The sequence below is a fragment of the Rhinatrema bivittatum genome, chromosome 5 (assembly GCF_901001135.1).
Source record: "Rhinatrema bivittatum chromosome 5, aRhiBiv1.1, whole genome shotgun sequence".
NCBI classification, from domain to species: Eukaryota; Metazoa; Chordata; class Amphibia; order Gymnophiona; family Rhinatrematidae; genus Rhinatrema; species Rhinatrema bivittatum.
The window spans coordinates 204,178,903-204,195,463 of record NC_042619.1 but is presented as its reverse complement, the minus strand read 5'-3'; the positions used below and the strand labels follow the sequence as shown (position 1 = coordinate 204,195,463).

The following is a 16,561-nucleotide window of genomic DNA, read 5'->3' as shown; positions in this document are numbered from 1 at the left end:
CCTCACCAAATCAAAAAAATATCGTCTCTATACCTCCCCCACCAAACCACCTGGTCAAACCATGCAGAAGCTTATACTACCCGATTCTCAAAATATGAAACATATAAACATGCAATAGTTGGAACCCATAGGTATGCCTGTTGTTTGTAAAAAGAAGCAGGATTTATAAGAAAATCAACTGCATGTCAACACAATCTCTGCAATGCTCATCAAAAATTGAAATTTAGTATCAGAGAATTCCATCGATTCAAATTCTGCTCTGATAATATCCAACGCAGCAGATTGAGGCACATTAGTGTAAAGTGCAGAAATATCAGCAGTTGCCAATATAATATCTTCTTCAAATACCGGTAACTTATCCAATTGATTTATAAAATCAATAGAATCCCTAATGTGCGAAGGTATAAGCAAAGCCTTAGGCTGCAAAATTCTATCCAGATATTTGGCTAAAGGTTCTAAAACAGAACCGATTCCTGAAACTATAGGTCTCCCGGGGGGAGAAGACAAGGATTTATGTATTTTAGGAAGAATGAAAAAATGAGGAATAGAGGTATGAGATACAGACAAAAAATTGAATTCTTTGTTCGAAATAACCTTATTCTTCTGAGCTCCTTGTAGTAACTTATTAATCCGTTCATGAATCTCTGGAATCGGGTTGCTGTTCAATTCCTCATAAAACTGATTGTCACCCAACTGTCTCATAACCTCAAGATGATAATCTGCTTCATTTATTACTACAATCCCACCCCCTTTATCTGCTGATACAATCTTAATAGAGGTGTCTTCACGCAAAGCCTTCTTAGCACTCCACTCAATTTTAGTTAAATTATAAGATGGAAATTCATGTACTTGCTCTAATGTTGTCAAATCGCTTAAAACTAAAGTATGAAAAGCTTGGAGTAAAGCGCTGGGGGGAGAAGGTGGAATCCACCGAGAAGCTTTATATAAAGCATTTCTATCCTGTATAAGCTCATTCGAACCAAAGAATTCTTTAATGTATAATCTCCTAAAAGATTTTTGCAATTCAACTCATGTCTGAAATGGATCATAAGATCCAAAAGGTGCAAAAGAAAAACCTCTGTTTAACAATGTAATCATAGGATCCATCAATGGCTTGGTTGATAAATTAAACACCACCGATTCATGAGAAATTAGCGACGTAGATTGTAGTTCGTTTGTGTGTGAGGAGATTTTTGTGGACATGGCTCCCTGGGATTTTTGCCGCCTCGAGAACGAGAACCCAAAAAAGAGGAGGGACGAAAATCATTACTTTCAACTAGGGGTTCTTGAAAACCAACATGTCGAGCCTCCTTCCTACTCTTACTAGAATTATCACCGGAATCATCAGTAGAATCATCCGAAGATGAAAAATCACCACGCTTCCTAGCATTACGTTTTCTATTCACATTCATCCAAGGATATACATAACCTGCTGTGTAATCCTTCTCGTCTCTCCTAAACTTGTCAATCTTCAATTGTTTAGTCTCTTGTTTAAACTCATCAAGCTGTTTCTGTATGTCTTTTAATTGATTCTCAACCACATCAACAAGACAATTCTCTTGAACCTTAATCAATTCAGCATCAATTTCTTTTTTAACAGTCTCAATTTTATATTTAGTGGTTTCCACAATGAGAACCATTAAATCATGAGAGCATTTATTTAAGATGGAATTCCACCTTTGTATAAAGTTCTCATCATCTGTAAACAATGAAGGTTCTTTATTGAGTCTCAAACCCCGCGGTATACGTTTTATATGACAATATTCAGCCAATGTTGCCGCATGCAGCTCCATTCGAATAGCTTTTCATTTATTTTTGGTATAATTATCCCAATTTCCCTTAGACGTTTCAGTGCCAGTAGAATCAAACAAATGAAACCCCACCAAAATTTCAGAGGCTGCTTGCTCAGTGTATGCGTGCATCTCCTCCATGATCCCTCAAATATGGAAACCACCAAGGTAATACTCACTGAGGGTAAATAATTAAATAGGTTCTCTATACCTATTAAATAACAAACACATTAGAGAACACACTATATTATAACACATCAACCAACAATCCATGCAAACATTTTTATTGAGACCACATAATTAAAATATCTATCTAGACAATAAATACTATCTAACTCATCCACTCATTCACAACCATACCATTCAACCAATAAAAGCATCACACAATGTATGTTCTTCAACACTCGCAAAAATGATTTAACATATGTTAATCATCTAGTGAAAAATATACATAGTAATTCAACCCAAGGTTTCCATAACACCCCTATAATATAAGCAAATTTTATATGCAACTATTATAGCTAATTAAATCAAAGGTTTGCCGAATCACACCATCCGAAAACCTTCACAGCTAAGCATGTATGTATGTATGTATGTGTGCATATTTTCTCTTGCTATTTTAATCTTTAATTGTCTTTTTGGTTGCAGTTTCTGCGACTGGATGCATTGGTTTGAATCATTGCCTATAAAGCATTCTTTAAATATGATTAAGCGTATTTCTACGAGGTGAAATTATTTCTGAGACCTTAGAATTGGACAGTTCCATTAGTGTGAACGTGTGGGCGTTGGGAAGGTAAGGTTTACTGGTTTAATAGGATATATATTTACATGATATTTTGAGTGAATGTTTAAACCGTATTGTTTGTTTGTTTCAAGTAGAAATGTTGGCGAGTAGAATTTCGGCGAAAAACATATCCCTGAAGAAGCCCGGTCTTTCGGGTGAAACAAGGATCTCTTGTTGGATGAGTCCATTGGACAGTGTCATTTCTAAGTTTTGAAATAGGAAGAGTCCATTGGATAGTGTTGCTTCTACATTGAGAGACATATCAGATGCTTAGCTGGGAAGGTTTTCGGATGGTGTGATTCGGCAAACCTTTGATTTAATTAGCTATAATAGTTGCATATAAAATTTGCTTATATTATAGGGGTTTTATGGAAACCTTGGGTTGAATTACTATGTATATTTTTCACTAGATGATTAACATATGTTAAATCATTTTTGCGAGTGTTGAAGAACATACATTGTGTGAATCTTTTATTGGTTGAATGGTATGGTTGTGAATGAGTGGATTAGTTAGATAGTATTTATTGCCTAGATAGATATTTTAATTATGTGGTCTCAATAAAAATGTTTGCACGGATTGTTGCTTGATGTGTTATATTATAGTGTGTTCTCTAATGTGTTTGTTATTTAATAGGTATAGAGAACCTATTTAATTATTTACCCTCAGTGGGTATTACCTTGGTAGAATCAAAATAATAGCATCTGCAAGTAAGTATGTAACTAGGTATTAGCTAAGTGCATAATAAAAACATTTCATCATGATAATCAGTTAGTTATTACATTTCAAATAGATATATATTGCTTTATAAAACAAATAAAAAACTGTCTAACTAAGACCACCCCCATGGAACAAGAAAACATGAAGGCATAGTTTTGTTTAAATTCTGAGCACTTCAGTTCATAAAGTGAAGGGTTGAAGGGACTAATCTGTTGCAAAAAGGTGTGATATTGCCCTCCACCAAGTTGTAATATCACTGACAAATTAAATGTTCAGTCCTCTTTACAAGAAACCAGCACTGCATTCATAAAGCTGTCATTCAAGCACAGCTTCTGCATTCCCATCACTAACTCAGATGTTTGTGTTTATTGATTAATAACTGATATGAGATGAATAAAAGCTCAAATTAAATAATAAAGAAATTATGATAAAAATCAATAGCTTCTTGTACATAATAATCCCTAAGTATGCTATTAATATGGAGTACAATATTGTTTGTCATAGTTCAAAGAAGCAGCTGCATACAGTAGTATTCAATCCCTTTTTATGTCTCTCCACTTTTCTATAAAATAACACACAATATTCACACATAAGCAACCTAGGTGCTCATTTATCCATTCAGACTCTACATGGATGACCATGACATATAATGTAAACCCCAAAAAGTGACAGGAGGGAAAAGGAGAGGACAAAGAAATGTGCAAGTACTTGTAATAAAACATATTACAACAAAAAAAATCCCCACAGTACCTCCTCACCTGCAGGTTCATGTATTGTGATTGAATTTAAACAAAAGTTAAAAGGAAAAAACTTCAGTTATCATCTTTCAGCACATTATAATCTAGAACACATGATTTTAAATGCTTTGCCCATAAAACTTTAGCACAGAGTCTATTTCACTTAACTTACTTCAGAAGGTATTGTTTATTCATTGTGGGGTAGATTTTCAAAGGGGTAAGTGTGTAAGATATGCGCATACCCCCCGAAAACCTACCCCAAACCCCCCCTGTGCGCACCGAGCCTATTTTGCATAGGCTCGGCGGTGCGCGCAAGCCCCGGGAAGCGCGTAAGTCCCGGGGCTTTGCAAAGGGGGCGTGTCAGGTGGGCGGCATGAATTTCGTGGTGGGGCAGGAGGCGTGTCGGGGGTGTGATGCCAGACCGGGGGCGTGGTCGAGGCCTCCGGACCAGCCCCCGGGTCGGGTGATGGCGCACCAGCAGCCCGCTGGCAGGCGTAAATCTGCCAACAAAGGTAGAGGGGGTTTAGATAGGGCTGGGGGGGTCGGTTAGGTAGGGGAAGGGAGGGGAAGGTGAGGGGTGGTGGAAGGAAAGTTCCCTCCGAGGCCGCTCCGAAATCGGAGCGGCCTCGGAGGGAACTTTTTTTCTGGCCCCCCCCACCTTCCCCTCCCTTCCTCTCCCCAACTCACCCCCCCAGCCCTAACTAAATCCTCCCCCCTACCTTTCTGCAGAAAGTTATGCCTGCCCGAGGCAGGTGTAACTTGCGTGCATCGGCGGGCTGCCAGCGTGCCATTCCCCGGCCTGGGGGCTGGTTCGGAAGCCTCGGTCACGCCCCGGAACATCCCCGAGCTGGCACCCCGCCCATGGCCCTGCCCCCAGAATGCCCCCAACATGCCCCTGACACCCCCCCCAAGCAAAGCCCCGGGAATTACGCGCGTCCTGGGGCTTTGTGCGCGCCAGCGGCCTATGCAACATAGGCGCACCGGCACGCAAGTCCCCTGCGCACGTAAATCAGGCTGGATTTATGCGCGCAGGGCTTTTAAAATCTGCCCCTTCGTAAACCACAAACAGTAAACAGTTATCAAACATTAGAGCTCAAAAAGTAGGCTTTTAAAAAGCAAAAAAAATGTTTGGATCCAAAATTAAACAAAAATTCTGAATTTTTAAACAGATTTGTTCAAAAAAGCAAAAAGGAACAACTGGGCAAAATAAACTGCCACTTTATCTGGCAGAGCAGGCATCATCTTGTCAATCTGTAAAAAAAATCTCACATACGAAGAAAGGTTAATTCAATCTTTTAAATCAAATCTCATCAAAAGATAAAAAAAAAAGCTATAAACATTATAGATGCTTCATTTCTCACTCTGTTCTAACTACATGATTTTGATTTCTTAAGCAAAGGAAGCAGCAAAGTTTCTATTCCTTCAAACTGAATCATATCAAGTGAGAAAGAAGGAAGAAAAAAAAAAACAGCTTACAGTGAGACACATTACTTCCCATCTCTCTCCCCCCTACGTCTGTGAAACCTTTTTGCTAAAACAAATACTACAGCTGCACAATTAACTATAATGCAAACTTTCTTGGATAAATTAGGTGTTAACACATAAAAAAAGCATAAACATCTACTTTGCTAGCAACCCTCCTAAAGGAGAAAAAGATTAAGCTAATTTCATAGAAAGAAAAAAAACTCAGCATGTAGAGCTTTGCACATAAGGAAACAAAAAAAACTTCAAGCAAACATTTCATTTTAGTCTAGCCCTGTATATTTCTGGTTTCACAAAAATCAAAGAAGAGAAACAACAACTTTGAGGTTATGAACTGAGCCAGGCAGCCCACTGTTTAAGTAAGTATTGAGTTTGCCACATAGAGAGTAAAGGAATGGAGTCAGCCAACCCCCTCTTCTATCTGGGAATAATCCCCAGGCCTGCTGGGAGGGGAAATAAGGCAGTGAATGTGAAATCTGGGGGCTATAACAATTCTTGGCTATATGCCCTTTTCTTCTTCATCAAAAGCAAATATTGTGAAACTTCACTGACTGAGTTTTAAGAGCTGGTTCAGGCTTCTGGTCAAATACAGGACTACAGGTTAAAGCCCTGTCATGGATACACACCGTGACTACATCCTCACTCCCTCGATCTGCAGGATTATTTTCTCCTCCCTTCCCAGTGGTTTCTATATCACCTTCTCTTTCATTCTCAGAATCAGAGGGGGATGTGGGTTTACAGTGTTCCTAAAGGATTTCTAACTGTTCATCTTTATCCAGTAACTGGTTTTTTTTTTTTAAACAGATAATTTCAGACTTTAAAGCCTGGGTACTAGCAATTTTTAGCTTCTCAATTTTAATCAGCTTCACTCTCCCCAAAGTGTTGTCTATCTTTTGCTGACTGGGCAGCAGGTAACCTTTCCTAAGTTAATCTATCGCGATTTTCTTGCTTCAGTTTATGTCAAAACACTGAGGCATTGGGACCAGCCTTTTATACTTTCTAGCAGCAGCATAATTAAGGCTAAGCTCTATTTTTCTTATCAGTGGGAATGGTAGATTTGATATTCTCAGAAATATTATTCTCCATATCAGCAAAAGAATTTGTCTGCCTTGACATTCGGACCCCATGGGTTCTTCCCACTTACTACTGCAATCTCCAAAAGGTACTTCAACTCATTTCTGCTTTTAATTCTACCTTACTGTCCTTTTGACTCTTAACAAATGACAACTTTTATGACCACGTGATGCTGAAATTAAATACACACAACAGTCTAGACCCAATATATCTTCTTTTGCTCTATCCTGTTTCCTGAAGATTACAAGGAAAATCATTAACACAAACTACATGGTACCAAAACAAACAAATCTGCACTTCACACTAAAAGATCAAGAAATGCACAGGCACCTAAAGTGTAAGCTCATATAAACCTTAAACCTGGAATCCTACCCTCATCACCAATTTTGTTCTGGGTTCAGACTATGCACACTGACCTGGGGGCTAATCTCACTGGTGTTTACACTGGGATTTACCTGAGAGACTTATCACCTGCATGCACAGAGGACTGCCTCAGGGTCTTACCCAATGTAAACACACACAATGTGGGCAGTTGAACGGCTTTGTCAATCCCTTCCCACGCCCCCACCCCCACCCTTCCCAATTACGAAGGCTCACGCAGCTTAACGTTCGATAAGTTTTATTGGTTGGATAAATAATGGCCGCAGCCCTTATAAATACAGTAACAGCAAAATATAATACAGCAATAACTATAATAGCATAATAATACAACTTGTATAACTTCCTTAACTTAACTACTGAATTCGCTCTTGGTGACCAGCGCTACCCCTTGCAAGGAAGTGCTAAGCTTGAAGCCGGGCAGCTACCTCTGACACCTGGCCGTTGAAGCCACAGTGTCATTGCCTGAGACCCTGACCGTAAAAGTCAGAGTCGTTTGGTCTAATTGCTTCGGTGCTCCCTCACCCTCTTGGCCGTCAAAGCGTCGAGGATCTGTGCGGGACCTGCTGGGCCGCTGGCCCCAGTCAAGGCCGCCTGCTTCCGCCCTCCGGGGGCCACTGGCCCCAAGGCCGTCCCCTACTTAACCTATGTGTGGGGGTGTGACTAGGCTGGTCACCATGCCACGGATCCCGGTAGCGATACCGCTTACCGGAAGACCCCAACCCACGAACTAGACTGCGGCCATTAGCGGTAAGATAGCCTCAATCGCATCCTGGATATCGGAATTGAAAATATCCCACCCAATATCAGAAAGGTGCGTTCCATCTGGCCTGAATAAACCCGGGTTCTCATCCAATAACTCGTGTTTGATACAGAAACCATTAATAGTGGGCAAGAATTTCGTAATCCATTTACTAATTTTTCTTCTAACTTTATCAAAGCCTGATGTGAGCGCTCCCCTCTCCAAATCCTATGGGGGTTAATGTAGGACCAAAGAAGGACCGACTGCAGGAATAAATTGTAAAGAGTTACTAAATCTCTCTGAATTTTCTGCGTGAGCTCAACACTCTTAGTGATGGGAAGGTGATTACCCCCCAAGTGTATAATGATAGCACTTGTGGGGGGGATAGACCTTTATTAGCTCCATGACAGTCGGCAACAACTGGTCCCACCTCATCCCCGGTATACCTTTCCACAGCAACGATACCCGACGCGTTGTGAAGCCCAGGTGTTCTCCCTGTGGGCACTTGAGGGCCCTCCTATGCGCCCAATGCACGAAAGAGTGGCCTATAATCCAAGCGACGCAGGTTCGCGAACTGTGATCTGTCGACAGAGAAAAAAAAAGGGGGGGGGGGAATGAGTTATGATGTACAGTTAAAGTATGCAAGCGGCCTAACATAGCGATTAAACCTTCCTGAGTGCCATCTGCCAATGGCCATTATCTCTCTATCCGACAAACCCAAGCTTGCTGCCGTGGTTGCAGCCCCTATCCGGAAGGAGTGAGACGAGTAACCCGCTACTTCGACTCCCGCTGACTGCAGAGCCTTGTGGAGGGCTCGAATAAACTGGTATCAGGTTAGCGGGCCCCTTCCCATGTGTACCAGCAATTGGCCGTCACACGCGGGCGAAGACTCAAATATATACTGGTACAAAGCACTGGACAAGAGGCTTCCCCCGGCCATGCATGGAGCATAATATCGGAACTGATACCACATTGATTGGTCTTTGACCAGTGGATACAAATGTGAAGTATCTTCTGTTCGAGCCTAGTGTGTTCTTTCTGCGAGCAAGCGGGGGAAGGCCTATTTGTAGAGTGGGCCGTAAGCTCATTAACGCGCAAGGCAGCATAAAATGAGAGGGAAAAACACATTTAAATAAATTGGACTAAAAGGTATCTGAGCAGACGACTTCTAATGACCTGAAGATCTGTCTCAGGATATCCAATGTTATGGGCCTCCTAGTGTCCTTAGTCGTAGCCGCCTCCCTCTGCCAACCCAACATAGCTCTTTTGATCGGAAATAGAGAGGCGCAGCTGGGAAAGCCCAATATTCTAGAAAAGAATGAAAGGCCTGCAAGGCGGCTAGCTATAGCCATTCTGGATTTACCCTGCCTCTTGCAATGTAATATGTAGCGCAATAGGGAGGTCACAGAGATAGGCCACATGTCATTGTCATCAAAAAAAAAAGTGTTAAATAAATATTGAATGTTCATGAAGCAGCAGAAGTGTAACAAGGCATTTCTATAAGTCCGCTGTGTATTCTTGGATAAGGATCCCATGATTAAATCACAAAAATCGGGAGGCCAAGCTGCCACACCTCTTTGGGTATGGGGGTAGGTAGCAGATCTGCTGTTGGAGTGTGGCATCGGAAAGCTGTTAACTGCAATCGGGAGAGAGAATCAGCAATATAATTATGTACACCTGGGATGTGAGTAGCATGGCAGGTAATATTAAAATGCAAACAGATGAGAACTAGCCATCTTATGAGGGCATTGGACTCAAATGTGCGTGTAGACAAGGCATTAATAATTTGGACCACAGCTAAATTGTCAGATCTGAAAACAATGTGTGATCTGCTTAGGGAGCGACCCCAAATTTCGAGTGCCACAATGATTGGAAACAACTCAAGGAAGGTAAGGTCCTTGGCAATCTTGTGTTGTAACCAATGAAGGGGCCAACGTTCAGCGCACCAAGCCCCTTGGAAATAGATGCCGAAGCCAATGCCTCCTGCAGCATCCGTAAAAAGCTGTAAGTCATCATTCAGCCTAGGTGGATCCTGCCAAAACGAAACACCATTAAAATCCCTCAAGAATATTTCCCAAATGAGTAGGTCCTGCTTTATTGTGTTGGTAACACGTATGCAATGGTGTTTTTTGCGCACACTGGAGGTAGCTAAGGAAAGCCTACGGAGGAAGGCTCTGCCAATTGGTATGACTCGGGATGCAAAACAGAGTAGGCCTATCAGGGATTGAAATTGAAGTAGGGTTGCTTTCTTTAAGCTGCACATTTTGCTAATAGTGTTGCGGAGCTTGCAAACTTTATCAATGGGGAGGCGAGAGAACTGAGTCTCAGCATCTAACTGTATTCCTAAGAATGTAATTGCCCTGGCAGGCCCTTCGGTTTTCTCTTCTGCTAATGGAACACCAGGCTTTTGTTGACAATAGCAAGTTAGTACAATCAGTCTCATTGCGCCCGACCAGTAAAAAGTCATCAAGGTAGTGAACAAGCTGCCGGGATCCCGAATGCTGCTCTATAACCCAGTGCAAAAATGAACTAAATAGTTCAAAGAAAGCACAGGAAATGGAGCAGCCCATGGGAATGCATCGGTCATAAAAGAATTTGCCCTTGAATTGAAAACCAAGTAAATGGAAGGAATCTGGGTGCACAGGTAGCAGGCAAAAAGCGGACTCAATGTCAACTTTTGCCATATGCACATGGGGACCCACATTCCTGATGATACGGATGGCAGAGTCCACCGAAGTGTAAGATACAGAGCATAGGTGTGGGTCAATGTGATCGTTGACAGAATTGCCCGGGGGAAAAGAAAGATTATGGATGAGACGGTAGCGGCCTGGCTCTTTTTTGGGAACCATGCCCAGAGGGGACATCACCATATTGGGAAAGGATGGGTAGGGGAATGGTCCCGCTACTCACCCTAAGAGTAATTCAGATCGAATCTTCTTAGCCACCTCCCCCTCGTGCCTAGATAGAGAATGGGAGTTACGAGGGGGGGGGAGGAGGATGGGGGGGGGGCCAACATATTGACAACCTGCAAGATCCTCCCTGAGGAAACGCGCACTATCAACAGCGGGCCCGTCTCTCTGGAACTCTCTACCACCAGACATTCGCCTTGAGCCGTGCCATACTACTTTTAAAATGAAACTCAAGACTTGGCTCTTCCTACAAGCATTCCCAGAGAGCTAAGAGCAGGAAGAATGACAACCCTCATGTCTTACAGCAATAATGTAATGTTTATTTGCTTTATCTCTGTTATTTTTAAGTGGATTTTTAAAGTTGATTTATGTTGTAATCTGCTTTATAATAGTCTTAATTGTTCAATATGTTCCATGTAAACCGCCATTCAGGCGATAGTTATCTCTGTTACCTGTAAACCGGAGTGATATGTATATTATACAGGAACTTCCGGTATATAAAAACCAAAAATAAATAAATAATAAATAGGAATTCTAAAGTCGTAAGTGAAGCCATTAGATAATTCCTCAGCTTTGTCTGGGAAAGGATAGCTTTGATGCCAGGGACGCATAGCATTAACGCTGGCTGGAGTTGGGGCTAGTGAAGTCAGCTGGTCGGCCGCTGGAAGGCTGATGCATTGGACGGCATTCTTTAGAATTTTGGCATTGGGCAGTGGGGTGAGACCCAAGGCCACAGGTGGAGCACAGGTGTTTGAATTTGCAATGTGCCCAAGTGCAGAGACCAGCAATAAACTGCCTGCACACGTCACGCCTACCGCTGCCGAGAAAGGAATGTCTATCTCGAGGAGTGGCAAAGGATTTGTCCTGCCAGGTGGACTTATGCAACGTCATTTCGTCCAACCATAAGTCCAACAATCTGTGTTTCCAAGTAATAGAGTGATTATGAGCCATAGTTTTCCTGAACCTGATATCGTAATTTAACCATGCCCATCCGCCTTGCCTCTGGGCTTTCATTATGGTGTCTAAATATCTAATGAGAAAAGGGGACTGTTCTGGCTCCCGCTCAACAACCACACTCATGAGAATGTGAAAGGCTTTTATCCAATTGTGGATATTTTTGGCGATTTTAGGGCGCTTATCTGCTAACGCAGTAGACCCTTCTTTTTCAGGCTCAGTATCTAAATCTGTGATTAGAAGGGAAAAAATGTCAATGAATTCGCGATTCCATATTTTGTTTTTTGTTGGGAGAGGGACGCTATGAGCTAAAGAAGTGACTCCGCACAAGACTTCTTCCGTAAGTTCTGTGACTTGAGATCCCGCCTCACCCACCTCCATGGGCGTCATGACTTTAAGACCCGCAGCCGGGGGTGCAGCGACTTGAGAGGAAGCAACTGGGGTGGCTGAGGAGGAAATAGGGAGAACTGGCAATGCCGGCATTGGCAAAGACAGTACATCTACACTTGGAAGAATGGTAACAGGTAGACAATCAGAATTGGAAGGTGCAGCCTCGCTCGCTGAGTCTATGTTAGGGACTGCGTCCCAAACCGTAGCGGGGGAGCATGAACTTCTATGCCCGGCTGACCGCTTCCTTTTGAAGGACTTAAATACAGTGCAGACGACTCTAGCTAGAGCCCTGTCATCATCGCTGCCGTCAGATGATGAACCCGTCAGTACTTGAACATTGGGCTTACCTCTACTCCCAGACAATTCATGAGGAGCGGAGTCAGTAGAGGGACTTGTGTTCTTGCTGCAAGGTGCCGCCGGCTGGGTCACCAGCTGAGGCATAGCGGTGCTTCGCCAGGCAGTCGTTGTCTGTTTTTGTTTTGAGGCAGGTGCGGGTGCAGAGTCTGGACCTGGCGAGTTTCGTTGTGCTGAGATAGACCTTGATGCATGCACTTGATGAGATGTCGTCTTTTTATTTTTGGATGAAACAGGTTTACTTGGGGGCATCGCTGGTTGAACTGCTGTCAGGCGCTGCCTGACCCAATCAGTCCCATGAGCGGTTGCCTGATCATGGATCTCAGCTAACAGTAGATCCATGTCGGATGGCTCCACTGTTCCTGCCAGTGAACCCTCCACTTGATGGTGATGAGATGTTGGAGCAGGAATCCTAAGTTTTGCACGTCCTTGACTCCTCTGTCGAGCTCCTGATGTTTGTCTCGTGTTTCTGCTCCTTTTTTGAGCATTTGGGTTAGGGTATGTAACTGATGTAACAACTGACATAGTCTCCTGTGGCAAGGGATTAGCAGGTGTAGGACTAGATGATGTATTTGTAGGATGGCCCTGATCTTGTCTGATGGAAGTCATGTTTCGCAAGCTGGAAAGGTAATAAGAAATAACAGCAGGCAAGCAAGCAAACCGTAAGAAGGCAATCAGCAATAAAATTCACATAAATGGAATAATATATTAATTTTTTTTTAACCAACATGGCAGCCTGCCATGTGCCCTAACCCAACATGGCCGCAAGCCATGGGCCCTAACCCAACATGGCTGCATGCCATGTGCTCAAACCAAAATGCCCGCCTGCCATGTGGCTCGAGGAAGATGGCTGCTAGCCATGTGCTGTAGCAAAATGGGCTGCCATCCATGTGCTGCTCTCTAATGGCCACCCACATGGGAAGCATTTCTGCTACCAGGCATTGAAAACAACTTTTATCATTTTATTGATATATGTAATAACATTTTTCTTAAGAGTGAGAATGGCAGCAGTGGGATTCAAACCCACATCCTTAAAGAGACTGGTACCTTAAAACAGCACCTTAGGCCACCCAGCCATGCTACCCCACAGTCAATTGAGGCTGCTGGCCAGAAATAATAATCGAAATAAAACATTTATTCATGACCCACGGCTATGACCCTGCAGAATAGGCATGTGAAGCATACATAAAGGAAAGCTTGCAACTGCAGTTGTAACCATACAGCACAAACGAAGCATTTAACTATAAAAGCAAATATTTTATGTAGGGGATGGACAGCCATCTAGACAATGAACTGTCGTAAAAATTATAATAAAATTAATTTGTTTATGAATATTATTTTACATAAGGCATGGGCCGCTGGCCCTTTAGCGGATGCAATAATTGTAAAAATAAGGACAACTGTCCTTAAAATAATGGGATCGCATGTCCTTTAAGGAAAAGAAAGCATTGTGAAGGGAAGCAGCAATAAAAACAGTAAATGTAAAATATGGGAGGGGGCCGCCAGCCCTTTAAATAAAAGAGCAAGCAATAAAATAGTAAATGTAAAATATCGGTGGGGGCCGCCGGCCCTTTAAATAAAAGAGAAAGTAAATTCTGTACAATATCGTTCTTCCTTGTAATCGCGGTGCTGGCCCTAAGATCTCGTAGAGCCGCAGAGCCCACGATGCAGGAACAGGCACAGAGTGCGACTGCAATCTGCCTGCAGCCGAAAACGAAACTGAAAAGAGCAAAGCTGCTGCCCACACGCACTTGCAGTTAGGCTCGGCAGGAACGAGCAGAAACAAAACAGACCACAGAGTAAAGGAAACAAACGGATCCGCAGCAAGCAGACGGTCCGTAATAAAAGGCAGGCAAAATCAGCGAAAGGGGCAGCTCTAGCACAAAGAATCGGAGCCGGCATTGCCCAGGCGAAAAGGGGGCCGCTCAAGCCGCGTGTCCCCTTTTCAACCCGGGGAACGCCCGCCAGGCCCCAGATCATACATAAGGGGGATAACCTGCACGGAGCGGCAGTTACTACCCTTAAGAGAAACATGGGGTAACCTGCACGGAGCGGCAGTTACTACCCTTAAGAGAAACATGGGGTAACCTGCTCGGAGCGGCAGTTACTACCCTTAAGAGAAACATGGGGTAACCTGCACGGAGTGGCAGTTATTACCTTGGGAAGCTTGCTGGGCAGACTAGATGAACCATTTTGGTCTTTTTCTGCTGTCATTACTATGTTACTATGAATTAGTTGCATTAGTTTTTCGTCTTGCTCAGTGAATACCGAAGCAAAGAATTAATTTAGTCTCTCTGCTATGGCTTTGTCTTCCTTAATTGCCCCTTTTACCTCTTGATCATCTAATGGTCCAATCTGGCTCCCTCACAGGCTTTTTACCTTGAATGTACCTGAAAAAGTTTTTTCAGTTTTTGCTTCCACAGCAAGCTTCTTTTCAAATTCTCTTTGCCTTCTTTATCAATGCTTTGCATCTAACTTGCCAGTACTTATGCTGGTGATATTGTAAGTGCAGCTACTGTAATCTTTTTTGTTACAACAGAGGCACTTACAACATCTCCTAGGACTTGGCAGATAGTTATTACTATAATAGTTAGACTTTATGATTAATTTAATTATGTGTGTACACTCAGTATGCGCATTTTGTTGTTTGTTTGTATTTATTATTGTGGTTATATTATTATATTTATTTTGTTGCAGTTGGGCAGGGGTACTCGAGCCTAAAATGGGTTGGAGGAAGGATGATTACACTTGGAGGCACCAAACTGGCTGGAGTCATCTGCTGCCTGGAGAACTAAGGCATTTTAGTGGTAGACCAGTGACTCCTCTTTTGGTCAGTGGCAGGCCCGGAGGGCTGACATGCTTGCTGGATCAGGGTGAGGTTGTACAGATGGCCTAGCCTTTCATACAATGTATTGTCCCACAGCCATGCTTGACTGAGGTGAGCCCACTTGGTTAATGGGTTTCTTCTCATTCATAGATGTTACTATCTATTAGACAAGGCTTGGGTACACATTTTAGACCCCTTTTTAGAATGAGGTGAGATGTGTGCGCTGCAGAAGATAATGCCTGCATCTGGGTGGCTTTTAAAATTCGGTGGGTACGTGCGAGCCCGACTTGTGCGCGCATCTCTCCATTTTGGCACGTGCTGGGCTTTTAAAATTCACCTTTATTTCTTTAGCATATAAGGAACTCTTTGCCAATTATTTTTTCCCACAAGGATGGAGGAGAGTTTATGGGACTTTAAAAAATTTTTTTGTGTCTTTTTGTGTTGTGTGTTTTGTAATTGTTTTTGTTTGCTGTTTTGTGGGCCCTTCTGTATATGTCTCTTACTGGTTTTATGTACTTGAATCTTGTAAAGCATTGGGGGAATATTTAGGTGTATTGTTCATATTTGATTTTTGGGAAATGTTTTGATTAATTGATTTATTATATAAGTTATATTACAATTTTTGTAATTTGTTAGCTGTGACATCTTTTTTTCTTTTGTAATATTTTTTTAGCTGTCTTTTTGACCTTTGGTTTGGATAACGTCACACTTGACACATTTACTTTGAATTTGGAGAATGAGTTGACACTCCTGCCACCCACCTTCATAACGACTCCTGACCTCATGCAGGGAACACGTTGGTTCAGTGGTTTGTTTCTAGATGAACTGGAAGCACTCATCATTTCTGACTGAATTCCCTTTCTGGGATAAATACAGGAAGATCTCAAGCTGCAAGTTACTCCTTTCCTTTAGATGAGCTGTAACTCATGCCTAAGCTGCTATGCCAGGGAGACAACTCTGTTAGAAAGAAATGATTTGTTATTTTAATATCCTGGCAAATAAATGCATAGGAGAGCTTCATTGGGGCACAGTCATAATTCTGAGTAGAAAGGTGATAGTAGGTTTGTTTGTTTTTTTTATTAGAAAAAAACAAGATATGACAAGAGCTAAAAACCTATAAAACTAATATATGAAGCCCATAAGGTGAATGGGCCCACTTTCTACATACCCAGATGAGTAACAAAAATAACAAATATATGCTGAAATGTTAGAAACAAAATTTTATGAGATTTGATGAATATATGTGCTCAGGAATCTATGTAAATATGATGAATAATTTGGTTTCTGATAGCAGTATCTCTCACATAAACTTGATTGACCATGGCATGTCATAAATTGATCATTATCTCAGTTATAGATGGTAAGGGATAACATTTCAGTTTGGTGCACATTGTGTAGAAAATTAACCCCACAACTCCCATT

At 42.3% G+C, this 16,561-nt stretch overlaps 1 long non-coding RNA gene across 1 annotated transcript; it reads left to right on the top strand.

Annotated features, from left to right (window-relative positions):
* The first annotated feature begins 13,985 nt into the window (after window positions 1-13,985).
* On the top strand, window positions 13,986-16,159 carry LOC115092312. Its single transcript, XR_003856989.1, has 3 exons — window positions 13,986-14,146; window positions 15,010-15,250; window positions 15,813-16,159. It is a non-coding gene; the product is annotated as an uncharacterized LOC115092312 (long non-coding RNA).
* Window positions 16,160-16,561: the final 402 nt, after the last annotated feature.